We start from the raw sequence: 27,316 nt of genomic DNA, 5'->3' as shown, positions 1-27,316 counted from the left end.
AGAGAAAACCCCTGTGTGATTCTTTCTCATATAAACACTTAGCGACCACAAAGGGCTCCATCACTGTGTGGCCCTGGGTGGGCAGGTCTCCTGGGAAAAGGGTAATTTGGTCTGACAAAACCTGGATACTCCAGAGGGCAGAGGATCGGTGTCTTCTGGAGGCAGCAGGATGTAGGACTCGCATCCACGGGAGCCACGGAGGGTGTGCGAGGAGCTGGGCACAGAGCAGTTGATGTTCCCTAGCCGTCAGGACCAGAGTAGAAAACCAGGCTGGTGAGTGCCTTCTTTCTCCCCGCGAAGACGTAACCTGGGCGTTTGCCCCCCAGGAAAAGGCTTCAGCCTAGTCTAGCAGAATAGCTTTGAAATCAGACAACCAAGACTCAAATCCTGGCTCTGGCCCTCGCTGTGTGATCTTGGATAAGTCTCTTGGCCTCTCTGAGTCTCAGTTTCCTCATCTGTAACGTGGAAATAGAGACCACATGACAGGGATGCTGAGACCTTGAGCGACATGTAAAGTCAAATAAGCAGATGCCAGTTTCTTTCCTTCCTTCTCCTCTCCTGGCCCTGAAGAATCCAGCGCCCTGAGGGATCCCCGGGGAGGGGGAGCAGAGCCTGCTGCTTCCAGCGTGGGAGTTCTTTGGGGTCCGTGGATAGGTTTTACTGTGTTCATGAACCCCTGAAATAATAACAATAATGCATTTTTCTGGTTAGAAAGTCTACAGCTTTTATCAAATGCCCAAAGGGCTCCATAATGCCCCAAAACCAAGGACCACTGCTCTGAGGTTGGGTCTGGTCTCCTGTCCTGTGCTACCCCAGGCCCAGTCGTCAGGCCATCTGCCAGCCTTGCTGGCCATCGAGCCCTGGCCAGGACCTAGTTCTCAGGAGGGTGCAGCCCGGATCTGAGCTGGTGCAGGGAACAATGGGCCCAGGTGGAGGGGCCCTTCTGAAGGGCCACAGGGCTGTGCATGTCACTCCTTCAATCGTCCCTGAGCCCTGGGATGCAAGAGCTGTTATCATCCCCACTTTGGAGGAGAGGAAACTGAGGCTCAGAGAAGGGGCGGGAGGGCACACAGCTAGAGGCAGTGTGGGATTTGGACCCCGTGCCAGCTGATTCTGGAGCCCGTGCTCTTTCCACGGTGGCACAGGGGACCCAGGCAGTCTTTGGGGGTCCCAAGATGGGAATAGGGCTGCAGGATACAGCAATTCGCTTGTACCCTGCCCAGGGCCCCTGGTTGAGGGAGCGCATTGGAGAGTGAAAAGCATCTCAAACGCAGCCGAGTTCCACCAGCTGGGGCTTGCACCCAGGGCCGTCAATAGCCTGGAGGAAGAGCAAGCTTTTGGGAAGGGTTGCACCCCGAGGGGTGCTCCTCTCTAATTGGTCTGCTCAGAGGGATGCCTTTTTCTAGCTCCAACAAAGCCCCTAGATGGGCTCCCTGCAATCCTGGTGGAAACACGTTTTCAAAGGCGAGCATGTTGGCGGGAACTGAGGCGCTCGGCCCTGCTTCTAAAATGATGCTTCTGAGTGGACTCCCGGGGGGCCAGGGCCTGGGAAGAGCCAGCTCAGCTTCAGCAGGTGGGAGACAGTGCCTGACACTCTCCCAGGCAGCCAGGGCCCATGAGCAGGGGGCTTAGGACCCTGTGCATTCTGCTCGGCTGCCCCCTCCAACCTCACCTCGCCCCCCGTCTCTCACCCCCGCTCACCATGGGAATCCCTGGCATCGGAGGCGGGGCCCCATCTGCCATCATTTTCCGAGCCGCGTTGATCCAACGGTGCTAGCTTTCTAGGGAAGGGTGGGCAGGCCTTCCTGGTCCCCTAGAACGTCCCCCCACCACTGGACATCTGCCAGGATGGGTGGCTGCTCCTCCCAGGCAGGCCCGATGGCCACTTGTAAGGACTGACCACCAGGGGCCTCCAGCACCCAGCTTCCCTCTCTCCTCTTCCCAACCCCCTCCCTGCCACCACCTCCAGCCTGATTAATTCCCCCAAATCTGCCATGCCACAATGACTAATCAGGCGCATGCCCCACTAATTGGCACTCAGAGACCTGACAAATGGCTCTGCTTGCGGGATTCTGGGGCTCAGCCGCCTTAACTTCCCACGCCCAAACGACCCCAGGTTTGCCCCTAAGATAAGTGAGCTGGAACCTTGTTGGGGAGGGGGAGCAGAGGACCCAGGACAGAAGGGAAAGCCGCCACAACCCTCTGATTAACTCAGCTCTGCCACTTCCTGGCTGTGTGACTTGGAGCAGATTGTCTCCCTCTCTGAGCTCAGCCTTCAGGCTCCTGCCTTCTCTGAACTGGGCCTTGTCTCCAGCTTTAGCCCCTCAGGCCCCTTGTCCCCACCATTCCATCCAACCTGCCCAACAGAAGTGGCTTAGCAGCTCTCTGGGGAAAAAATGTGTATGCATTCTATGTGTGTGTGTGCATAATTATAGTCTTGATTGATACACATTGCATTGATGTTGACCTGTGGTCCGCAATTTAAAAATAGTAGTAAAATATCCAATAGTCTTCACTGTAAATTCCATAGAGCCAATCGATTGGCATAAAATACTTTGATTGGTTTTTGCCAAACTCTCATATCCATAGCCAGCCTATGGTTGGGACTGATGGACCAGCGTAGTTCAGGCATGAATATCGGTTGATGTTTTCCTCCAAGTGTTAATGGGTAAGCTGAGACGAGACAACGAAGATGTATGTCAGAATGTCACTCATTTGTCTGTGACGTGAGCAATCTCTTTGCTGAATTGCATAATGGTTTTTGAATCCTGGAAGAACATTTCCTCCAATTTCTGTGCTCTTCACGTGTAATGGCTATACAAACAACAGACTTTTAAGTTTAATCTATGTTATTAACATTTTCTCCGTGACTTTCTAAGTTTAGATCATCAACGACGTGATAAATGAAGCTCTGATTTGTAGCACTTGCCAATTTCTGTGGTGCAAATACTCTGGTTTCAAACTCACCAACATGTGGGTGAAGGCAGAGTTGGGAATAGAGGTGCAGATACCATTATACGGTGTTTCCACCATGTGGATACAATAGACGGAAATAACCTCAAGAACATGATAGCAAAACGTAGTGAAATATGAAGAAATGATGAGTTTTGAGTATTTATTACAGTTATGCTATGATTTATTTGGCTGTAAGTTTATATAATTTAAATTTCAAGAATTGCTCTGCATGGTGTAATAAAGAATTTGACTGGGGACTGGCCCCGTGGCCAAGTGGTTGAGTTCATGTGCCCCACTTCATCAGCCCAGGGTTTCACGGGTTCGGATCCTGGGCGCGGACATGGTACCGCTCATCAGGTACCACGCTGAGGCAGCATCCCACATGCCACAACTAGAAGGACCCACAACTAAAAATACACAACTATGTACCGGGGGGCTTTGGGGAGAAAAAGCAGGAAAAAGAAAAAGAAAAAGAAGATTGGCAACAGTTGTTAGCTCAGGTGCCAATCTTTTTTAAAAAAAAAAATTTGACTGGCCTTTGTCTGGTTCCTAGGAGGGAGACTCTAAATGCTTGGAATTTCCAGACTAAGAGGAGTGTGTGTGTGTGTTGTTCATGAGCCCCTTGGGTCACTCCTGAGTTTGTGCTAAAAGGTGAGATGACTCAGGATGGTGGCTGTCACCAGAGAGAACAACCATGTGACCGGAAGGTTGGGGCCTCGACCCCCCCAGGCCCCCACACCAAACTCCAAGCAGAGGAGAAGCCTGGAGGTTGAGTCCAGTCACGTGGCCAATGGTTCAGTCAGTCACGCCTGTGTGATGGAACCCCAATAAAAACTGTGGACGCTGAGGCTCAGGACAGCTTCCTGGTCGGTGAACTCCCTGATGCGCCAGGAGGATGACGTGCCCGGATTCCACGGACGAAAGGGCTTGGAAGCTGTGAGCTCAGGACCGTCCCAGACCTCATCCTGTGTATCTCTTCATTTGGCTGGTCCTGATTTTATCCTTTATAATAAAACCATAATCATACACATAGTGCTTTCCTGAGTCCTATGGTGCGTTCTGGCCAGTTATCAAACCTGAGGGGGTCATGGGAACCCCTGAATTAGTAGCCAGTTGGTCATAAGTGTAGGGACCCCTGAACTTGCAGCTTTGTCTGAAGTGAGGGCCCTCTTTTTGGGAGGGCGCCCCTTGACCTTTGGAGTCTGAGGCTAACTCCAGGTGGTTAAGTATCAGAACTAGATTGAATGGCAGTACCAGCTGGTGTCAGAATGTGAGTGTCACACGAGCTCATCAAAATTCCTGAAAATTGGCAGCTGGCTCGCACTGGATTGGTATGAGCACAGCTGCCTAGTCCCACTTCTGAGCCTTTGCTGATGCCGTTCCTTCTGCTGACGCCCTTCCTACACTCACGTTCGCAGAGGTGTTCATTCGCTTGCTCCCCAGCTCCCTCCTGAGTGCGTGTTCTGTGCCAAACTCTATGCTGGACACTTGGGATAGTGAAGAGGGGCCGGCCTGGTGGCGCAGCGCTTAAAGTGTGCACGTTCCGTGCCAGCGGCCTGGGGTTGGTCGGTTCGGATCCCAGGTGCAGACATGGCACCGCTTGGCACGCCATGCTGTGGTAGGCGTCCCACATATAAAGTAGAGGAAGATGGGCAGGGATGTTAGCTCAGGGCCAGTCTTCCTCAGCAAAAAGAGGAGGATTGGCAGCAGTTAGCTCAGGGCTAATCTTCCCCAAAAAAAAAAAAAAAAAATAGGGTAGTGAAGAAAAGAGACCTCAAGTGCAGTGGGTACAATCCATGCTCCGCTCCCATCCCCCAACCGTTTCCACATGCCGCCCCCCGCCAGCTTCTGTGCGCTTCTCCTCCATCTGCCTTCAGCTGCGACTCCTTCAAAGAACTGACCTCTGGCTCCTGGAGCCCCTTGCTGGCACATGCCCAGAGCCCTCCTCAGCCCCTACTGGGGCGGTCCTGAGTCAATGCCGCAGGTGAGGGTGGAAGTCCAGCCCCCTCACCTCAGAGCAGGAGAACTCCGTGGTGTAATTCATGCTCCTGAGCTCCTGTGTGGGATCAGGCTGAGGCCCCCTTCCATGAGGCTGTCCCCGAAATTGCGCCCTGCATGGCTTCCTCTCCTTCTCTGTCCTGCTTCCTCCACTCCCTTACTCACCTCCCTCGGGATCACTTCCTTCAACAATCACTTGCACACCAGTCCTTGTCCCAGGGTCCAACCCGAGACCCCCCTCTCTGCCCTGGGGTGGTCACCGTCTAGTGAGGAGAAAGGCATCGTTCACAAGATCCCAGAAAGACACATTTCTTTATAAATGGAGATCAGCGCTCTGAAGGAAAGCAACAGAGTCAGGAGCAGGACCTCTGAAGGCTGTGACAGAGACATGCTCCACCAGAGCAATCAGGGAAGGCTTCCTGGAGGAAGCAGGGCTTCCTGGAGGATGAACTCTGAAGAACAAAGGGGGAGGTTACCAAGTGAAGAGGACAAGAGAAGGGAGGAAGCTTTGCAGGTGGATGGCATAGCAGGTGCAAAGGCTCTGTGGTAGAAGAGGTAGGTCAGTGTGGCCGGGGCACAGAGAGAGACGGAGCCAGAAGAATTGATAGGGCAGGACCATGTGGCCTGTCAGCATGAGTGGGGATTCAGGTCCATTTTCTGAGAGGAGTGGAAACACATCTAAATGTCAAGCAGAGGGCTGACTTGAGAGATTTAAATTTTGAATTTGATCAAGTTTTGAAATATAAAGATCCTTCAACCCACAAGAATTTACCCTGTGAATAAGCCCACCTGTGTGCACACGGATGCTCATGGCAGCGCGATGTATGACAAAAAAATGAAACACGGAACCTACCGAAATACCTGTCACGAGCAGACGGGTTCAATAAATTTGGTCCATCCTCTCAGCAGACTCCTGCACAGCCTTTAAACAGCACGAGGGAGATGTAAATATGTTCCGCGGAACTCTCCCGAGGCTGGGCAGTTGGGTGGGAAAAAATGCAAAATAGCAGTGTGTTCACATTCTCCTAAAAGCAAAGTATACCCAGAAAATGTTTCTGGAAAGTCATGCACACACACAATTGCTAAAAGGAGCTCCAGGGTGCAGGGCACGTCATTAATAAACGTTTGCTGAGTGAATAAGGGAGGGAGTGAATGAAGGAATGACGGGACGCATGCATTATTGCTTCTAGGGAGGAGACACGAAGGCAGGAGAGAGCCCCACTTGTCTACTTTTTAATTTATAACCTTGTTACGTGGGGCACGACGACAGTTTTGCCTTTTCTAGAATTTCACGCACGTGAAATCGTGCGGTGTGCAGTCTTTTGAATCGGGCTCTGAAAGATGAGGGGGCGTTGAGCCAGGTAAACGGGATGGTAAAGGGGCGGGGAGGGAGGAAGCTGCAGGCAGATGGCACAGCAGGTGCAAATATATAATTTTTTGGAGATTCACGCACGTTGTCGCTTGTGTCAGGGGTCCGTTCCTTTCTGTCGCCAGCAGTCCTCGCTGGTACAAGTGGACCGCGGGTTGTTTATTCGTTCACCAGTTCGCGCATGTCTGTTCACCTTCCTGCTCACACGGCCCCGCCTCCATCCACCCCCACACAGCCCCCTGCCCTGCACCCACCCATTGCTACCTTCTTGCTTGTCCCCCCTGAAGCCCCATGAAGGGAGGAACCACATCCCTCCTCGGTGACCTTCAGAAAGTGTAGGGAGAGGTGGTGGCCAGCACTGTGGGCGGTCATGGCGGCCTCGTCCTCCACCGGCTGAGGCCAGGCCTTGGGTCTGGGAGAAAGCTCGGCAGGGGAGCAGGCAGGGGCCTGGCTGAGGGCTCTCTCCCTGGGGCCCCGTCTTTGCCTCCTCTGCCCCTCAGGCCCGAGATAGGAAGCAGGATCCGGAGAAGGAGGCGGGAGGGACCACTGGCTCCTTCGAGGGCTCCAAGCATCCCACACGCCCCTGGGAACGACTTCCTTTAATCCCACATGACCTTGCGTGGAGTGAGGGTCTTGTTTTGGAAATAGGGGAACAGCAGGTCAGAGAGGGCAAGGGCTTGCCCAAGATCACACAGCTCAGAGAGCGGCAAGCTGGGATCTCACCCCCCACCTGCTGTTGGCTCCGGAGATGCTCGGAGGTCCTGCAAGATCCAGAGAGAGTGAGCGGGAAGACATCCTAGAGGCACTGAGGCCACTGTGAGTGTGTGAACGGAGCCGGGCCAGGCCGTCCTGTTCATCCCTCTGGCCTCCGCTGCGGGGGAACCAGGTGGAGCAGGAAACATCCTGGCTTCTCGGCTCTGTCTCCTCGGTCCCTCTCTTCGCCACCCGGGGAGCTAGCCTGAACCCCTCCAGCTGTCACGTGACTGAAGAGAAGGGAAGAAACAAAGGAGGGGTCCCTCCCTACCAGGTAGGGCGGAAGGTGGACCCCAGGGCTAGGAGGAAGGGGGTGCCTCAGTATGAGCTGTCCTTTCTCTCCTGTCTGCCTGTTCGCATCCCCTGCCCCCTCCCTCCCAAGAAGCCCGGAATAAGAATCCATTTTTTAAACCCCCTACAGTCCCTACTGCTGGGCTCAGGGACATGAGAGAGCAGCCTCTGGCTGTCCATAAACATGAGAGACAGATGTTGCCAACATCTGGAGAGCAGGGAGGCCCAGTCCTGCCTGGAACTGGGAAGAGCGCCCAGCTGGGAGGATGCCCCAGGGGGAGGGGACCCCTACCTGTCACTCATCTGGACCCGGGCCACTTCCACCTCAAAGGAGGGCCCCCAGGGCCTGGCCAGGTTTGGAGGCCCTTTGGAGGAGAAGCTGGGCAGGGGCAGCCGGCAGGGAGGAGACTTCAAAGGCTCCCCTAATCCCCAGTGACATTTTCAGACACAGGAGTTTGCTTTCTTATGCTGCGGATCAAAGACGGGAGCTTTATAAATAACCCTCATAAAAGCCGAGGGGCTTGTAAAATTAAACAGTGTCACGAAGATTGTGCGCATTTGGGGGCAGGACAGAGGCTAGGGAGTCCAGCCCCTGCCCCTGCTCTTCTCCCTCCCGCCCCCCCAGGCAAAAGATGGAAGGCCCTGCGGGAGGCCAGGAGGCAGGCCTAGAGGGCCTGGGTTGGATTTGGAGCCTCCTCTCCAGCCCCCACCAGCTTCCAATCAGCATCCTGGAGCTGGCCATTCATTCGTTAAATCATTCCTTCACTCATTCATTCTTTTAGTCACTCAGTCAGTCAATCAACAAACATTCCCTGAGAACCCTGGCGCAGGGTGATGAAGGCATTTGCCTGTGGATGCCCAGCTAGACTGTGGTGGGACTGGAGTTCAATCCCAGGCCTGGCTGATCCCACGTCAGCCTTTTCTGCTGCTCCTGGAGGCGTCAAAGGTGGGCAGCTCAAAGCCGGAGTCTCCCCAGCAGGATCCACCTGACCCGGCCAATCCGGAGAAAGCAAGTGAGCTCCCGAGCAGGGAAGCTGGCTTAACATCCGGGCAGCTCTTGCCATGAGGGATTCAAATCTAGCTGCTGCCACCCAAGCTGCCAGCTTCCTGGTTCCCTGCAAAGAGGGATGAGGGTTGGAGAGCCAGGGGAGGTGGGCATGTGGCTCAGTCCGTTTGGGCTGCTGTCACAGAATACCAGACACTGGGTGGCTTATAAACAACGGGAATTGATTTCTCACAGTTTTGGAGGCTGGAAGTCTCAAAGCAGGGAGCCAGCGTGGCCAAGGGAGGGCCCTCTTCCTGGTAGCTGACTTCTCCTCGCGTCTTCACATGGCCCAAGGGGCTAGGGAACTCTTGGCAGCCTCTTCTATAAGAGCATTAACCCATTCATGAGGGCAGACCCCCCCAAAGGCAGACCCACCTCCCAGTACATCACCTTGGGCATTAGGTTTTCAACACGAGACTTAGGATGCAGACATCCAGGCCCCGGCAGCGTGCTGGGAATGCCAGTCATTGGTTCCATCCTTCAGGGAGGGAGCGGCACTGAACAAACCGTTTGTTAGCACCTGCCACACGCCAGGCCCCGGGCTGGACACCAGGGCTGCAGTGCAGACCAGACGAGCAGGGTCCCTGCCCCACAGAGCTCGGAGTGACCCAGCCCAGGGTGAGCAGGGCGAGGCTGGGGACACAGAGGTGGAACTGAGCCCGCACGCGGAGGAGGATCCACAAGAGCTTTCCAGTGGAGGAGACAATTGAACTGGGACCTAAATAATGAGCAGAAGTCAGCCTGGGAAAGGGGGCCGGGAAGGGCATTTCAGGCAGAGGGAATAGCCCGGGAAAGGTGAGAAGGCACAGGGTATAGACAGAAGGAACCCTCCCCCACAACACTCCTGTGCCCGGTTTCAAGATCAGGATCCCTGGAGTTCTGCATGTGTCCAGCATCCCACGATCCTCACATCCACTATGCCCCCAGCCCCCAGCCCCAGGTAGATACTATTCTCATTATGGCACCTAAGACAAGGGAGGCTCAGAGAGATCGAGTAACTCACCCAAGGCAGCACAGCAAAGACACCTTAGATCCAGACCATCTTGGTGGACGTGGGCATCGGGGAGCTGTTTACCAGGAGCCCTCCCAAAGCCTCGAGGGTTTACAGCCTGTGCCCTCAGCAAGTCACGTCTCCTTGCTGAGCTTCCATGTCCTCATCTGCAAAACAAGACCCGGTGAAGCCCCCTCCACCTGTTACAGCCGCATCTCTCACTGACCTCATTAGGGCAGGTGGCCTGGAGCAGCGGTCCCTGCGGGAGGCTAAGCCACAAACCCTGTCCCAACTAGGCCAGGGACAATGGGATCCCCCTGTGGGCATCTGGCCTAATTGGCAGTGGACCCCTGGGAGCTGTGCCAGCTTCGCTATGATCGTTTCACGACCCTTGACACGCTTGCCTGGAGCTCTTCTGAGCCAGCGCCAGGACCTAGCTCCTCTGTGGACAGAGATCAGGCCTCCACCACTGGACGGAGCCCCTCGCCCTGCCAGGCCCATGCTGGGTGATTCCCGCGGATGCCCTTGCTTGATTCCCAAAGCGGCCAGTGAGATCAGTACCTACGTCCCCACTTTTCAGAGGAGTCCTCCCGGGGCGGTGGGCATTGCCTGCAGAGCCCTCGCCAGGCTGGAGGCAGCCCTTGGGGACAACCTGACATTCCGGGCCTCAGTCCCTCATCTGGAAAATGAGGATGATGAGGCCCGTCTTGTGGGGCAAGACACTGGCCTCAGTTTCCTCATCTGTAAAATGGTGTGAACCTCACCTGCCAGGTTATTGTAAGAATTAGCCACCAAATAATAACAACAGTGCACAATTATTGAGCGCCTACTGTGTGCAGGCACGTTTTAGGGGCTCTGGTGTATTCGCTCTTTTAATGCTCACAGAGATCTCAGGAGTCGCTCCTGCCAGTGTCCCCCACTTTACAGTTGAGCAAATAGAGACACCAAGAGCTTAAGAAACATTCCCAAACACAGATAAAGGCCTTTGCACAAAGGAGGCCTCAGAAGGGTTAGCTTTTCCTTCTGTCCCATTCCCCCAGGCTCCAAAGCCAGCCCCCGCTCACACTCCTTGCCCTTCCTGTATCTTCCGCCTCCTTCTAGACAGTGGCAGAGGGTGTCATTCGTGCGATGACCCAGTGGACGGAGTCACAAATGCTTTTACTCAGCCTCAAGTTAGACAGCAAAAGGAACTTCCCAGCCGTGGGGGCTGTGAGCGGAAGAGTGGGACTCCCATAGTCAAGGCTGAGAGAAGCTGAGATATAACCCTGTCCCAAGACAGCAACAGGGACAGGCGGCCCTTCCAAGATCCTCCCAGCATTAGGATTCTAGAAGCAGACCCGCAGTGGGGCCGGCCCGGTGCCATTCCTCCTGTGTTTCCTCCTGGGGCGGGGATGCCAGGCTATTGTCTGGCCCTGGGGGAAGGGGAGTTCCTCGCAGACGGGATCCTGGGATCCGTAAGCACACCGCCCTCCCCGCCCCGTGCTCGCCGGCCCCCCAGAGCAGCTGGGCAGCATTTCTGCTGTCTGTGGGCTCATTTATCATTCCGAGGGGGGCATTGCCGCTGTGAGGTCCCCCGGGACAGCCCTGCCGTGGCCCCGTCTGATTGAAATCCAGGCCCGGTGCAGATTCGGCCTGGGGAAGTGCCTGCCCGGAACTCGAAATAAATAATACCATGGGCAGGAGGCACAAATCCACCGCTAATTACGGCATATCCTGATTAAATGGGCTGCGTAAATAAATATTTCAGCTTGGAAGATGAATCGGCCAGGAGGGCCGCCACGGCCAGCCCCGCTCTGAGCCTCTCTTGTCCTGTTTCTTCCGACAAAGGACAGAGCCTTGGCCCTACTTGCTGGGTGGCTCAGGATCACTCACTAACCCCCCTCGGCCTCAGTTTCCTCATCCATCAAACGAAGTGTCAATCGATGATGACCCCTCAGCTGGGCTCACAGATCTAGGGTGAGAATCAGAAAAGGCATTTGGGGTGACTGGGTTTCGACAGAGCTGAGGAGGCAGTAATCATGAATAGGAAAGAACAAAGAATTCGGGGCCAAGCAGTCTTGGGTTTGAATCCCAGCTCTGGGACCATCCCCGTGCCTCAGTTTCCCTTTCTGTAAATTGAGTGGATGCAAAGAGCCAATGAATGCTCTGAGCCACGCCTAGCACACCGCATGAGCGGCACCGGCTGTGAGGATGACCAGCACCACACACCAGAGTCCTGGCAGTTATTGCCATTGAACGTGGAGGTGCCCTGAAGACCCAGCCCTGAGCGAGGTCCACACTCTCCACACCCGCTCAGAGGCCCTGCCCGGAGACTTCTGTGCCTGTCCTCACAGATGCCACCTACTCATTTCCGAGAGGCAGCGTGATAATAGAATCGGGGGCCCCGGGGAGGGGAGGAGGAGGGAGTCTCATCCTGGAAAAGTTTAAATCAATTAACTCCCTTCCAGAAAACAGGCTGGGAAACGTAATGGAGAAATAATAACTTTTCCCCACAGGATGAAATGACATAGACCAGGGCCCAGCGAGGAGTCAAGGAGGCAGGCGCAGGAGCCCTGTCTGTGATTACCTGTGTGGCCTTGAGCAAGTCTTCCCTTCTCCGGAGGCTTAGTTTCCCTCTCTGGACAAGGGGAGGGGCTTGGGCCGGCATCAGGAATGGCTAATCAATGGCGTGAGTCCTGTCACCCTCCCCTCCCTTGCCCGTGGCAGGCATCGCTAATCGATTGCAGCACTGTTCCCATTGAACCCAGATGGTACAGCAAAACCAATCCAAGCCAGTGTCCCAGGCGTCCCCTCTGGGTGGGTCAGAGTTGACACACAGGCACCAGACTGCGTTTACAAGTCCTCCTCTAGCACTAGCTCAATAGTCACCAGTCGTGTTATTATTGCTCTGCTAGACTCAGAGTCCACCATAGTGTTAATAGCGAAGGTTAACATTCACTTGAATGTCAGCTGTGGGCCAGGCACTGTTCTAAATGCTTTCATACACTAACTCATCGAAATCTCATAACCAACAGATTATGAGGGTCCTATTATTATTATGCTTATTTCACAGGGGAGAAAACCAAGGCCCAGAGAGGGGAGGTGGTTTGGCTCAGGTCACACAGCTAATAAGCGGAGTCAAGACTTGAACTCACACCTGACTTACCAGAAACAGTCCAAATGGGGTGGGGGACCCTTCTCTTCTCTTCTGATTGGAGTCTGGGAAAGAGAGCCACCGTTTCTCCATGGCCAGCTCTGTGCCAGATGCATCACATCTATTATCAGTTTGGAACTGCAATTATCCTCATTTCCCAGTTGGGGAAACTGAAGCTCAGAGAGGGGATGGGACCTGGCCAAGGTCACGTGGCTGGTGGTTTGCTAGGGGTGGGGTGAAGTGGCACTGTTCTTTTCCCACCTGCCAGTCGCCCTGCAGGAATGGTGCCTGTTTATCACGGCCTCTCCAATGCCCAGCCCAGGGCCTGGCACACTGGAGTTGTGGAATGAATGAATGATACAGTGAGTGCTAAAGGAGTTCCAGGCTTGGGGTACACACCGTCCCCTCTATCACCAGCCCTCGGACCCCTAAGCTGATTCCCTGTCCCTGTCCCTTGCTGACCCACCTGCCCCAGCTGGGTGACCTCTTACCTCTGCTCATGGCCCCAGATGACCCTGGGGGCTTCTGGTCGTGGCCCAAATCCATCATCCCCGAGTGGTCTGTCCCAGCCCTGCCTCCGCCCATCCATCTTCCCACCCCAGCTAGAGAGAAGGAGGTGGTGCTGGGACAGAGGGGGAGGGTCCCGCTCCAGGAAGCTCTTGGCCCCACTGACATCCTATCCAGGGTCCTCTCATCACCTCCTAGGCAGCCACTTCCCACCTGCAGAACACTTTGGAACCCAATACAAAAGACAGCCAAAGGCGGCGGGCTCTGGCTGGTGGGCGCAGGGTGTGGAGTCCTGCCTGGTGGCCAACCTGCCCTCCTTCCCTCCTGGCACCCCCAAGGTGGAGACCCCAGAGAACTTTCAGAGAGCCACAGAGAAAAACTCTGCCCTGGGGGCCAGTAGACCCGAGTTTGAACTCCTGTTCAGCCACTGGCTTGCTGTGTGACATGGAACAAGTCCCTTCCCCTCTCTGGACCTCAGTTGCCTCAACTGCAACATGAGAGGATTGAACTCAGTGGTTTTCAAACCTTTGTTGTTGGAATAACGGAAATCATTTTTCAAATTAAGTCCCACTCTGAGCTCCAATATGAAAAAGGGATGAAATTGAACATGCTCCGGTTGAAGCTGGCGAAGTGGGGGGTGGAGTGTGGACCCCAGAGCTCTATATTTTCAAGCTCCCTTTGCCCACCCACACCACCAAGCAGTGGTCCCTGATGCATCTACCTAACACCCTAAGATTCCTAGAAAAAATTTGAAAATAAAGGAATAGATTTTTTTTTTTTTGGTGAGGAAGATTGGCCCTGAGCTAACATATGGTGCCAATCTTGCCCTCCACTCTCTTTTTTTTCTCCCCAAAGCCCCAGTACATAGTTGTATATCCTAGTTGTAAGTCATTCTAGTCTTCTATGTGGGATGCTGCCACAGCATGGCTTGATGAGCAGCATGCAGGTCCGCACCCAGGATCCAAACTGGCGAACCTGGGCTGCTGAAGTGGAGCGTGCAAACTTAACCACTTGGCCATGGGGCCAACACCCAGGGATAGATATTTGTTTCAATCACTTGATCATGAAACATTCCAAACATACAGCAGAGTTGAAAGACATTTACAGCGAACACTGAAATATCCACTACCTGGATTCTACCGTTAATATTTTACTGAACTCACTTTATTAAATAAGGGCATCTTCTCAGCTCTGCAAAACTCCCTGATTCAGCGAGGGCCACACTGGGGGGCTCTGAGTCCTTTCTGGGAACCCCCGTGAATATGTGATGGCAACACGGCTGCTGTAACAAACAGACCCCGGCATCTTCCTGGCATAACTCGAAAGAAGTTCATTCCTTGAACAACAGTTCAAAGCCTGTGTTGCTGGTCAACAGGTCACAGCTTTCCTCTGCAGGTGATTTAGGGCCCAGGTTCCACCCCGCCTTTGGCAGAACAGAAAACTTGTACAGCAGGGGTACATCCGCTTCTGACTTCATCTTGCTCATTTTTCATTGGCGAAAGCTACTCACACACAGCCGGGCCTGGAAGCATAGTCCCCAGCTACATACCCGCGCTGGGCTCTGCTTGCCAGTGTCCACCCCATCCCATGGAAGGGCGTATGAATCTCAGAGGTGAGTTGGCTGTCTCTGCCACACCCAGGGTGCTAGACCCATCCGGAATCATCCCAGCCATCCCTTGGTCTCTGTGCTACCCCATGCCAGATCAGAGGGGGCCTAGCCAGCTCTCCAGGGGAGTCTAACTTTGTTCAACAAACATGTATTGAGCTCTTACTGTATACTTGGGCTCTGTACCAAGCCTTGACCATACAAAGATGAACAAGAGTAGGCCCCTGTCCTTAAGAACCTTCCAGTAAATGTTACAGACAACTCTTTCCTCTTGAACTCTCTCTTTCCTAAGAGAAAGCCTGTGAGATCTTCCGTTTTGTGCGAGTGGGTCGATCTGACGTTGAAACACTGGAGGAAGGAGTGGTTTAATCAAATCTTTACTAGGCACCTCTGTGTGCTCAGAACACTCACGTGGTTGAGCTTATTTCATTCTTCCTTTGCTCTTGCAAAGGCGCTTTCCCCATTTTATGTAAGGGAATGAAGGCCAAGGCTCAGAGCAGTAAAGTGACTTGCCTGAGGTCACACAGCTAGTGGTGGAGCTGGGATTTGAATCCAAATATCACTTCCTAGTTCCCTGCTCTTTTCTGCTCCATCAGAGCATCTGCTGGAATCTGCAGTAGAACGGACACAGAGGATCAGCTTCCCCACACAGGCCCTAAGCTGGCGGCTGCACGTGCGTCCCCTCATTTCTTACTCCCCACATCCATCAAGTCGCTGCTGCGATTCTTGCCATTTTAGAAAACAGGAAGCAGAGGCTCAGAGTGGTGAAGTGACTTACCCAAGGTTGCACAGTCAGTTTGGTTTCCTATCCCGGTCTCTCTGACCTGATGGGGGCACATCTTGATGTACGGGTGGTTTTTATGGCAAAACATCGAAGCAGTGGGGTTGCTCCTTGTCACAGGATGGCTTAAAAGGCAACGGGATGCTTTCGCCATTAACAGTGGCGTGAACATATTTTAAGGCAACGGAATGGCGTCTCTGAGCAATAATGGTTTACAAAACGGCTGCAGACAGCTTAGCAGATCCCCTCCCCGCTGGATCCCCGCCAGAAAGGGGCTCTGGGGCAAGGGCGGAGGCACCTTGCTGGAGCTCTCTGGGTCTGAGCCAAGGGCTGGGGCCAGGGGAGGGAGCCCAAGGCTACCGGGCAGGAAGCAGGGCCCGGCCTATCGACAACGAAAGGACCAATCAATGCTATCTCCCCAGGCCATGCCTGGCCAGACATTGATTTCTGCCGCTGTTGTTAACTCCCTGTTTATGTAACGCCTGAACTTTGCACAACTGAACCGTTTCATGTGCAGAAGAGGGCCTGTTGCCATGAAAACCAGGCTGCACATGACAGCCGGGATGCGGCGGTATCCCTGTTTTATTGGCCTGCGCTGAATGTATTTTAACCTTGATAAGTCAATAACTTTTTGTACAAAAGGAGATCTGCCAGGCTGGCTTGGGAGGGGCTGCCGGCCTTTCCAGGGGCCGGAGGGGCAGTGGGGCGGGCTGGGTTTAATCCCCTGGAAATCTTGCCACTCAGAGCCTGGGAGAACCAGGCCCAGCGGGCCAGAGACAGAGACGACCTTGGGGGGTCACGGGGACCACCCCCACCTCCAGTCACTGTTTCCTGTTTGTTAAGGCCTCCAGCTAAGTCAGAAACTCTCTATGGCAGAGAGACCCTCCAGGGTTCACATTCTAGTGCCACCCACTCCGGAGCTCGACCCTGCTTTGAGCAAGGCCACTGACCCTAGCCGCAGGGGCCATGTCTGTAATGCTGGTCAGTGATTCCCCTTCACAGGCTTGTTGCAACGGTTGCAGATCGCGTATGTGAAGCGCTGGGGCAGGGCCTGGTCTAGAGCGGGGCCTCCCGGGATGGACGTGATTATGATCGTAGTTGCTGCATTTTACAATCATAACCGTTGATCATATCTGTAGATCCCATTAGGTTTTTGGACGTGTTATACCGATTTTCTCATTATAGTCCTTGAGCTAGGCAGGCCTAGGGTAGATAGCCCCAATTTTCAGACGAGGAAACTGAGGCCCAGGGAAGTTGGCTGACTTGTCTAGGGGGTCACATGATAAGGTGGGGGTGATGATTGAAGGACTAAAGCCCCCTGACTGCCAGTCCAGTGCTCTTTCAAACTCCATGCACAGGAATAGCCCCCATGCTGTTAGTTCCCCAACAGCCGACCCCAGACTCCAGCAGACATCACTAATCCATGGCCACACAGCACGCTTTCCCTTCTGAGCCTGGGTGAGGCCTCAGAATCCTGCTCAACACAGAGCTAGGGTTGGAGATGAGAGTCCTATGGAACTGTGTGACCCCCAAATTGCTCTGGCTTTGAGTTCCACCTCTGACCCAAACTTATTGCATGACTTTGGGGAAGTGCCTTCCCCTCTCTGGGCCTCCTGACCCCCAGGGGTGAAACTAGGGGGGCATTTAATGGTTCCCAGATTCTCCAAGGGGTCTCCCAGGTGGAAGGGACCCCCACCATCTCCTAGTTCTCGTCCCAACAACCCAGGACCCTTGAACTCTCCCCAACTCCATCAACAAATACTGACATCAAACTTCCTAGGTGTCAGTGACAATGCAAAGGCTGGGGACACTGCAGTGAGGATGATGATGAAGAGTCCCTTCTCTCCCAGAGCTGACAGCCTGAACAGGGAGACAGGAAATAAACCAGTCAACCCCTATGTGCTCAGGGAATTGCTGAGGGTAATAAGTGCTGGGAAGGGAAAAGTGAAAGAAAGGTGCTCTGGGGAGAATAACAGATGGGGTAGTCAGGGAGGGCTTCTCTGAGGAGGTGCCATTTGAGCTGAGCCCTGAAGTATGATAAGGAGTCAACTGTGCGAAGAGCAGAAGGAAGAGTGTTCCGGGAAGAGGGAATAGCATGTGCAAAGGCCTCAAGGTAGGAAACAGTTTGGCACCTTCAAGCCACCAAGATGAGGCCAAAGTGGCTGGATGGGAGTGAGGGTGAGCGTGGTCAGGGAGCTTACCAGCGGCCAGTCCCTGAGGCACTTGGGCCCCGAGCCCCCTCCTCTGGCCTCCATGCCCCATCCCCCTGGGCCTGCCCTAGAGAGAGGCTCCAGGTCCTGGGGGGCAGGGCTGGGTGCATAACAAGGTTACACGTGCCTCTTCTTTCCCTTTTCTCCAGGAGGAACATAAAGAGCTCTTTCTTTTCTGCTTATTAATAGCTCTGATTAAATTATCTTGGAAAGCCTACGTGGTGTGCACCAATGGGGGCTCGGCTCCCTCCAGGCTCTGGCCTAGATTACAGCAACCAGGGCAGGTGAGGCAACTGGGGGCTGGGGAGGGAGGCTGGGGCAGGCCTGCTCCCCCACCAGGATAAGGGCTCAGTCTCTGCCTCCTGGCCTCCCTCCCACCCCAGCGCAGCCTCTGACCCACCTTCACTCTAGCGACAGGCACAGCTCCCTCCCTGGGGTCACTAAGCCTTTGCACTGGCAGCTCCCTTGGCCAGGAGCTCTCTTCCCTTACCCCTCCCCTTGGCTGTGTCCTACTCAAGTTTACAGGGCAGCCCATCAGCCTTTCCGCCATCAGCAGCCCATCGGCAGGGTCGGGGCCGTTCCGTGCTCTCCTTCCCTCTTCCCCTGGATGGTTACTGCTAGCTGTCTTCTCTGTCCCCTGTGAAACTTGAGTCCCACGGAACCAGGGACTGCGTCTGGGTCACTGCTGAATCCCCAGGGGCTGGCATAGGGCAGGTCCTTAGGAAATGATGAATGAATGAATGAATGAATGAACGAGCAGAGTTGAAGGGGGAAGCATCAGGCCTCAGTGAGTGAGGGCAGACTAGCCTTACATATGGGGGAGGGTGGGAGCGAAAGTTCCACGTTCCAGGCCCCTTGAGCAGTGCCTATGTGACAATTAACCCCATTTCACAGACGGGAGAAACTGAGGCACAGAGCAGATGAGTCACTGGGCTAGTAACCTGAAGAGTCAGGATTCAAATCCAGTCATTCTGATGCCACTCTGTCTTCCTCTCCCTGCTCCTCCCTACAAGAAAACACAACAATAACCTGGGCCACTTTCATTCACTGATTCAGAGATTAATTCAACAAACCTTTAGTGAGCGCTGACTGTATGCCAGTCCTGTGCTAAGGATAGAGCAGTCTGAATGCAGGCCCTGCCCTCACAGAGCCCTCAGGTTGGTGAGGAAGACTGACAAACAAGTGGGCCATTATAACACAGACTGGGTACCTTTAGGAAGGGGGAAGGGCTCCAGCCTGGAGGATGGTAGTCAGGGAAGGCTTCCCAGAGGAGGTGGCACCTTAGCTGAAATCTGAAGGAGGAGCAAGACTTAACTACCCGAAGGAAGACTATTCTAGGTGGAGGACACAGCATGGGCAAAGACCTGGAGGCCGGAGAGACATGTGGGAGGACGTGCAGGTATTTCCGCAAGGCTGGTATGTAAGAGGCATATGGGGGCAGTGAGGAATGAGGTGCTGTCTGCCCCCCAGCCCCCTTGGACCCCTGGCTGGAGCCAGTGTTCAGGGACTGGCCCGCCTGGCGGTTCTGTGGACCGTGGCAAATACATCTTGACACTGACTCCATTCACATAATGCAGAGTTATTGGACAAGACCAAGAGCAAGGGGAGGCTGGAGGGAGTTGGGGAGCTGGGGGGCACTGGCACGAGGGCCTGACCTCAGGGAGGTGGGCATGTGGGGAGTGGTGGGGGGGTGGGCACTGTTAGTCGGGGGGTGGGCGTAAGCAAAGATCCAAGGCTGAGCATCTATGGGGGGTGTTCACCTGCTTGGGGTGGGGGGGATCTTTGAGCATGCTCCTGCCTGAAATTCCGACATTAGCACGGGCTCACAGACCTTCCGAGCTGGAGGGGCCTTTTGAGATCTGGTAACCCCCTCGCTGCACACTGGAATCACGTGGAGACCTTTGGAAGCTACCGAGGGTGGTGGGGTTGTACCAGTTTCAGAGTCTGATTGGCAGGGCTGGGTTATGAGCCCCACCCTGCATTTTACAGCAGAGGAAACTGAGGTGCAGAGAGGAGAAGAAACTTGCCCTCAAGGTCATACCCAGTCAATTAGTGACTGGCACACAGCGCAGTAAATAAGGTCGGGGCTCTGGTGTTTGGGACCCCAGTCTGTCATTGTGTGACCTTGTGAAAGTCACGTGGCCTCCTTGGCTGTAAGACATGGATAATAATGGAATAGATCTCACAGGGATGCTGTGAGGGTAAAAGGAGATAGAACTATGTGATATAAATAGCACTGAGCAGGAGGCCGGCACACAGTAGGTGTCAAGTCATGGCAACCTATGATGAAAAATATCCCAAACTTTGCAGAGTTGGTGGTGTGGCCCGGGTGCCTTTTTCACCCCTTCCTGCCCTCTTTCCTCCCAGGGTTTTGGTTGTCGCTGTCCCTTGCCCTGCACCCAGCTTGAGTCGCTGGCCACGCACTGTCCCACCTGTCCACACCCAGGGTCCACCCAGCCCGTTGCCCCGGCAACCCGCCCTGACGTCACTGGCAGCTCAGGCGGCCGACCAGGAGCTGAAGCAGCTGGCGGCCGGATCAAGTTTCCAGGTAAATCCTTACCCCCACCCCACCTCCCGGGGGCTGGGTGGGGCTGCTGGGGAGGACTAGAGCGGGGCGCCAAGGCGTGGAGCTGCTGGAAACGGCGTGCATGGCTGCCTCTCCGCGGCCTGAAACAGGGCCAGCTCCTGCCCTAGATAAGGTGGCCTACTTGGGCCCGCCCTGGGGCTGCCCGGCGGGCGCCTCTCCCAGGCTCTGGGTAGGTGTGGGCTGGCTCCTGGAAGTAGACTAGGGTCCAGCTATAATCAGCTCATCCCACGGGGTACGTTCACCAGGGTCTCCAAAGCCCTCTAGGTCTGCATGACCACAGCTGGCATTTATTGAGCACTTACCGTGTTCTGAGTCCTTTCCACGGAACAGCTCACTTTGCCTCACAACCCTGTAAGAGAAGAATTATGATACAAAGACAAGAAACTGAGGCACAGAGCCACGAAGATAAACGTCCAAGGCCGACAGCTAGCAAGGACAGAGCTGGAATCCCACCCTGGTTCTTTGGGACTCTGGGGATCACAGGCTCATAGCCCGAGGGTGGTGGGAGGAGTTCTGGCTGCTGCTTTGCATTTCTGTAGGGATCCTGAGGTCTTTCCTGGAAAACTGGCTGCCTAACTTGTTGTGTGATGGAAACAGGGCACCTGAGGGTCTCTCCCAGGACTCAGTTTCTCCAGCTGTAAAACGGGACTGCTAAACGGGCCACCCATGGGCTATCAGGCAGACCAAATGAGAATCTGTGAAGCTACTTAAGAAAGTAAAAGGCAAGGTGCAGCATAGTTTGATGGATCCAAAGTTTGGACCCCAGGTGATACTATGCTTCAGTTTCCCAACCTGTTAAGTGGGGGAGAATGCTGGTGCCTGCCTCCCATATATGTGGTGTGGATTCCATGAGATGGAGCTTTCAAAGAGCTCAGCACCTACCTGGGTATGTAGTTGGTGCTCCACAGATCTCAACTGTGATGCCAAAAAGCAATGTCTGCCAAAAATATGCCTTGAGGCAAAACAGGACAGAATGTCACCTTACATCTCTTCACCTCAGTTTCCTCTATAAGTTGGGAGTATAATAATAGTACCTACCATATCGGTTTTCTCATCTGCAAAATGGGGGCGATAATAATACCTACCTCACAGGGTTGTTGCGAGGATTAAAGGATTTTGTTACGTAGTGTTAGCTTCTGTTATTATTTTCATTATTTTTAACAAATTCCTCATAGAGTTGTTTCCAAGATTAAATGAAACAGTGCAGATAACGCACTTAACACAATGCCATGTCCCAAATATGCGCTCAATAAATGATCCAGGTTTTTTCATTCCTGGTTCCCGACAAAGGGACTACAAGTACCAGCATGCCCTGCGCCCCCGGTCGGGGACCCCTCCGCCCGGCGGCGGCGCGCTGCATGCCGGGAGTTGCAGTCCTCGCGGGGCAGGCCCCGCCTCGCCCTAGCTAGGGGGAGGAGGTTGGAGAGCCGCCCTGCCGGCCTTTGAATTTTGCCGCGAAAAGCGCGCGTGGCGGCCCCCGGCCCCGCCCCCCGCAGGACGCGGCGCCGCGTCACCCTGGTAACCGCCTCTCGGCCGCCGCTGATTGGGCAGGACCGCAGGGGGCGGGCGGGGGGCGAGACGCCGCAGCCTCTGCCGGCGCTAGCGTCTGTCAGTCGGGCCGGAGCGGAGCAGCGGGCAGGACGGCCGGGCCGGCGGCTCCTCGGAGAGGCTGCGCGCTGCCTGCCGGGGGAGGCGAAGAAGAGCCGGGCCCGCCGCCTGCGGGGCGCGGCGCGGCGCGCGGCACCCGGGCCTGAGGCGAGGCGAGACGCCGGCGCGCGCCAGGCGGCGCGAGGCTGAGGCCCCGGGAGCCCCCGCGCGCCGCCCGGGGCCATGGGCGCGTGAGAGCCCGGCGCGCGCCGCCCCTGCTGCAGCTCGGGAGCTCGCACGTCCGGTGCACCGTCCTCCGGCCCGTCCCCACGTTCGCCCTGCGCCACCCGGACCGGGTCTCTCTCGGCGCCGAGGCCCCCAGGGCTGCATCCGAGGCTCCGCCGCCCTCTGCCGCCGCCGCGGCTGCCGCTGCTCTCCGCCTTCCCCTCCCCCAACACCCGGGGCTCGGAGCAGGAGGAGGAGGGGCCGGTGCGTTCTCCCCGCCGCTCTTTGCAACCTGCGGGGGCCGGTGCATGCCCGGCGAGGAGCCGGGGCCGCCGCAGGTGCGTGCAACCCCGGAGGAGACAACCCCCCCGCCCCAGAGCGAACCGGGGGGCTGCAAGCCGCGGGCAGGCGGTCGAGCAAGAGGAAGCAACAAAGACAGGCTGCAGCTGGGGCCGGCGAGAGGGGCCGAAGCCGCCCGGCTCCTGGCGCGGGCGGAGAGGGCGCCCCGGGGAGCAGCGCGGGCCGAGCTGCAGCCCTGAGCGGGCCCCCGAGGGGAGGCGCAGCGCCGCCCGCCGGACGCGGTGAGCACAGACCCTGGCGAGGATGCGCCGCCTGGGCGCCCGCGCGGCCCAGGTCCCGGGCGGGCGCGACCCCCGCTGAGCGGAGAGACCCCCGACTCCTCACTTCGGACAGCGCGGGTAGGCGCCTGGATCGCCCTCACCGACAGCATCCCTTCCTACCTGGAGAGAGGCATCGGCCCCCAAGGGGGGCTTCCTCAGGCAGCCTCTGCCTCCTCTGCATGGCTGCGACCCGGCGAGCGGAGAGTCGTCGCCGCTGAGACCTGCTGCCCTTCGACGGCCTGGCTGATCCCGTGAGTTCCGCGGGGCGGGGTTCCGGGCTGGAGCTGGGGGCACCCCCTGGCGTCGGGGCAGCCCGGGTTGGAAATAAAGGGGCCTTGAGGTGTCGGGGCTCCTGAGCAGGGGTGCCTCCTGGCCGCCCTTTCCCCTCCCACCCACAACTTGTCTGGATCGGCCAGCCGGCCAGAGTGGAGATTGGGGGCCCTTTGTGGGCACTCTGCGGAGCCCTTGGGCGGGGCGTACGCCAGAGAGGAAAGGTCACCCCACCCCTACAGCCAGGAGACAAAGGTAGCGGTTCCATCATCTGAAAATTCCCTGGGAACTCCTATGTCTTGGAGGCGTTGGGGGGACGCCCAGGATGGGACAGCTTGAGGTTCTCCCAAGTAGCCTCTGAGATTTTCAAGGGACATCAGCTCAGAAGGAAATGTGGAGTCCCGGCCAGGCACGTGGCTGCTTTTGAGGATTGTGCCCTCTGAGGCTAGACGTAGCAGGGTCCTCTCGCAGCGCGCGCTCCTACAAAAAACTCGCAAAAAACGCGGATCCCCCAGTGAGGCCGCGGCGTGACGTCACTGCCAGGCCTCTGACGTCACTGGGGTTGCCGTGGAGACACGACTTGCCTTGACCCAAGGCCGGAGGGGCCGGGCCGTGGTAAACAGGGGCGGGGCTGGATGCCTTTGGGTAGCTGATGGGTGAAGGCAGACTCCCCCACCCCCAAGTGCAGTCCTGTGACCTGAATCCCCAGCGCCCTGATGAGGTGGGGGAGGGAGGCAGTGCCAGCTGTCCCTACTGATGCTCCTCCCCCAAGGACAGGTGTTCAGCTTTGCCCATATAGCCTGGCAGGGCCTGGGGGCTCAAGACTTCCAAACAGAGCAACTTTCTGCTTTCAAAAGGAATGTGACAGAGGAGACCTCCCTGAATCCCACCATGCCCCCAGCCAGCAGGCTGAAGTTCCCAGGGTCCCCAGAGAGATGTGGGCCCCCTGCCTTAAAACAGGCTACTTCTGCTCAGGAAAACATGGGTGCCCCACCCCTAGCCGGGGAAGGCGCAAAGGAGTTGCTGCAGCCACCCCTCGGGTCCGGGGGATCCTCTGCTGTTCAACGCCAAGATGGGGAGCCTTGGCCAAGCCAGAGTTCCTGGCGGCCCCCACTCCCCTTTTGGTATTTAAGATGATTTTGACGTGCACTGTTGGTGCTTATTAAGTGAATGGAGGACAAGCCAAGCCCCTCAGTGCCAAGGTCTGAATAAAGCATGTCTCTGCCAGCGGCCAGCTCTGATGGGGGTCAGGCCCCAGCTCTCTCTCCCCCGCCACACCCCAGCACTGGCCCTGTTCCTGTGAAGGCCCAGAGAACCCCCAGCCAGCATCCTACTGCTGGCTCTTTCATTCCTCTGCTAAGTTCCTTCCAGCATTTGCTGCCAGCATCGGATGTGCGTGAAACTGCTCTGATCACATTTCTAGGAAAAGGTTCGAGGACTGTGTCATGGCTTCTGTGGCGTGGGGTGGGGTGAGAGCAGAGAGGGGTGTGTGGGGGGTCATTGGGAGAAGCCAGGCCCCAGTCTCTGTGCGGCCAGCATTTGTTCTGTTCTCTTATCAGGCTCTCCAGCTAGATTAACAGGTCAATAAATGTCGGTGGAGCTGCTTTTGGGGGCTTGGCAGGGAGATGATATTTCCAGCTGAAACGGTGTCGTTAAACACACAGGCTTCCAAGGACAGAGGAGCAACAGCAGATGGGGGGAGAAGTGGGAGAGGTGGGCAGAAGGGCTGTTTGCGCTTCCTCTCGAAGCTTCCCAGTTTAGAAACAAACTCAGAGTGTGCGCCAGAGAGCCACAAACACAGGCAGCTGGAGGTCCTCCGTGGAGCGTTTACACTCCCACAGCCAAGGCGGAGGGGAAGGCTGTCAGAATTGGGCAATTCCTTCTGCTCCCTTCCCTGGGCTTGGCAGGAGCCCTGAGCGACGAGCAGGAGGGAGTGCCAGCTTACCCAGCATCTCCCTATGTGCCAGGCATTTTATCAGATCTCAGTGACTCCTTGGGTTCCCTCGGGGCAGGGGTGTGAGGCTGCCCCCAGCCTTCCCAGGGGCTCTCAGCTGGTGGGGAAGGCAAGGATGTAGGTGGGACAAGGGCAACTTGGGTAGACGTGGCTCTTGACCCAGCCGGAGGATCGGGAAGGGCCCTATAGGAGGGGTGCCATGTGACTCCTAGAAAGGACAAATAGGAATTCGCCAGGCAGAGGAGTGGAAAGAGTGTTCTGGGCAGTGGCAGTGGCCGTGTAGCAGGCCTGTGAGTGCTTGGGCATGCTGAAGGAGGAGAAGGGGTGGCCCTGGGGTGGCCGTGTCCTGGAGGCGTAGGTGGATGGGGGAAGTTTAAGCAGGGGAGAGGATCCAGTTCAGTGACCCTGAACATCCCTTCTAGTCAGTTCCCGGGGCAGTCCCCTCTCTCAAGGTTACCTCCCCACCCCCACCCCCAGTAATCCTTATCACTTGTCTAATTCTGTGTAAGCTCACCATCCGCTATCCCTTCTGAGCCTCACAGTTGCTCTGGACTGGAGCTGGGCTGGGCTGCTTAACCCCCAGGGGTGGGCAGTGGCTCATGATTAAGAGCCAGGCTGTGGAGTGGGTTCACCACTTGTTGGCTGTGTGATCTTGGGTGAGTAGCTTTGCCTCCCTGAGCCTCAGTTTCCTCATCTGAGAAGGCGCTGATAATTGCACCCACTGCCCAGGGTCCTGGTGAGGATTTGTGGAGGGCTTAAGCACGGCCAAGGCACACAGTAAGCGCTCTATAAACGCACATTCTCATGGCCACTGTTAGCCTCATCCTCAGAACAGGGCCTTGAATGGTTCTCCCAGTCCCTCTTGGAGCCAAAGATCAAAGACCTCTGGGTGGGTCAGAGACCCCCACCCTTCCAGCTGCCTCCCCTGCGTCTCCCACCCACCTATCCAGGCCACCCCATGTGGTGAGCACACGTTGCTCCCATCCGACCTCCTGCGGAGCTGGGGCCTGGCCAGGGGGCCCCTCCGCCGCCTCCCCCTGCCCCCTCTGCCTTCCAGTCCCTCACGAACCGGAGGAAGGAGCGGAGCAGCTCATATCCATGAACCGTAATTCAATCAGGCGGCGAGTCCTCTGGGCTCGGGGCGGGGGTGAGAACGAGGAGGCGCACAAAAGGGCCGCTTTATTACCTCCCGCGGGCCTGGAATTGCTGCTCTCCCCCGGCAGCGGCCGCAGCCGCCTTTATTGTGTTAACCCATTTGCGTGTCAAGAGCTATTGTGAGCTTTCTCTGCCGGTGCGTGCGGGGCGGGCTGCGGGAGGAGGGCCGCACCGCCGGTCACCTCCGCGGGCACCGCCCGCCGCCCTGATTGGTTGCTAAGTGATTTGCATCCAAGGTAATCACTTTTATCTCAGAAGGATGTCGACTATAATTATAAGCTACTGACATCTTTTGAAATCTGCCTAATGACTATTTTAGTCTGCGAGGGCTGGGGGTGGGGAGGGGGATTCTGGAGGCTGGGGGCGGAGGGGGGAGGCTGGAAGGAGGATGGATTCCTTCCACCTGGACCACTGATTCGTTAGTTGAGAAATAGCTGAGTGCCTACTGCGCGCCTCAAACAAAAGGCAGGTGGCAGAGATGTTGTGTCCCTGTGGGCGGAGTTAGTACCATTTCAGAGATGGGGAAATAGAGGCCCTGCCAGGGAGCCACCTGCCCAGAATCACACGCCTGTTACGTGATTGGAACCTGAGTGTCTCTGACCTCCAAATTCACATGCTGGCCGCTCCAGTGGGTGCAGACAAATAATAACCGTAACCATTCCTGGTAGAGGTCACCTTCCAGCACCTCCCAGGGTTTATGTCATAGCCTAAGAAATGCAGGTGCTGTCACTACCCCCATTTTACCAAGGAGGAAACAGCACAGGGAGGTTACCTCACTGCCCAAGGTCACACAGCCAGGAAGTGGCAGAAGGCTGAGGTTGTTGGTGGCCAGAAGTGGGGGTGCCATGTGGCCAGTAGGAAGAAGAGGAAAGGGCAAACCCGGGCTCCAGCTCCCGCTACGCCACCACCTGTGGTTCCATTCAGTGAACACCCACCTCAGCCTGGGCGAGGGCCCCTTGCCAGCCACTGTCTGGGTGGCAGAGCCCTAAGGAATCAGATGGCCCACAGCCCCCATGGGGGGTCAGATGAGTCTGCGACTAATTCAGGCTCTGGACAGAGCCAGAGCAGGGCTGGAGGAGAGAGAGACAAGGACAAGGGAAAAACTGCAGCTGGTCGTGGAGGGTTTCCTGATGGAAGGGGCCTAGGCTCTGGGCCCTGAGGACTGGGCGGACCTACCCAATGGGGAGCGAATGGGGATGTCTCTGGCAGAGGGAGTTTGAGAACCAAGGGCCGTGGTGAGGAAGGGCAGGGAGAGCTCATAAGAAGGCAGAGGTGAAAG

General features: G+C 56.1%; 1 protein-coding gene and 2 long non-coding RNA genes across 4 annotated transcripts in view; 1 reads left to right on the top strand and 2 right to left on the bottom strand.

Moving 5' to 3' along the window:
• Positions 1–3,114: 3,114 nt before the first annotated feature.
• Positions 3,115–22,916, bottom strand: LOC138925324 (uncharacterized). 2 transcript variants are annotated; one of them, XR_011441309.1, is made up of 12 exons: positions 22,779–22,916; positions 21,109–21,178; positions 20,529–20,575; positions 18,581–18,645; positions 9,415–9,569; positions 8,802–9,129; positions 8,605–8,732; positions 8,215–8,481; positions 7,659–7,834; positions 6,407–7,305; positions 5,807–5,927; positions 3,115–3,957 (listed from the first exon to the last, which is right to left on the bottom strand). It is a non-coding gene; the product is annotated as an uncharacterized lncRNA (long non-coding RNA). The 2 variants fall into 2 exon arrangements; XR_011441310.1 differs by lacking the exons at positions 3,115–3,957; positions 5,807–5,927; positions 18,581–18,645; ... (1 more) ...; positions 21,109–21,178; positions 22,779–22,916 and adding an exon at positions 15,427–15,703 and having other exon boundaries at positions 6,369–7,305.
• LOC138925325 (uncharacterized) lies at positions 14,185–15,283 on the bottom strand. The gene is made up of 2 exons (XR_011441311.1): positions 15,162–15,283; positions 14,185–14,564 (listed from the first exon to the last, which is right to left on the bottom strand). It is a non-coding gene; the product is annotated as an uncharacterized lncRNA (long non-coding RNA).
• Positions 22,776–27,316, top strand: part of FAM222A (family with sequence similarity 222 member A) — a 54,871-nt gene continuing 50,330 nt past the window's right edge. The window contains exon 1 of the mRNA XM_023646963.2: positions 22,776–22,909. The gene's annotated coding sequence lies outside the window, so the exon portion shown is untranslated. The remainder of the gene's footprint in view (positions 22,910–27,316) is intronic.

This window comes from Equus caballus, chromosome 8 (assembly GCF_041296265.1).
Source record: "Equus caballus isolate H_3958 breed thoroughbred chromosome 8, TB-T2T, whole genome shotgun sequence".
NCBI classification, from domain to species: domain Eukaryota; kingdom Metazoa; phylum Chordata; class Mammalia; order Perissodactyla; family Equidae; genus Equus; species Equus caballus.
This window is presented reverse-complemented; position numbering and strand designations above follow the sequence as displayed.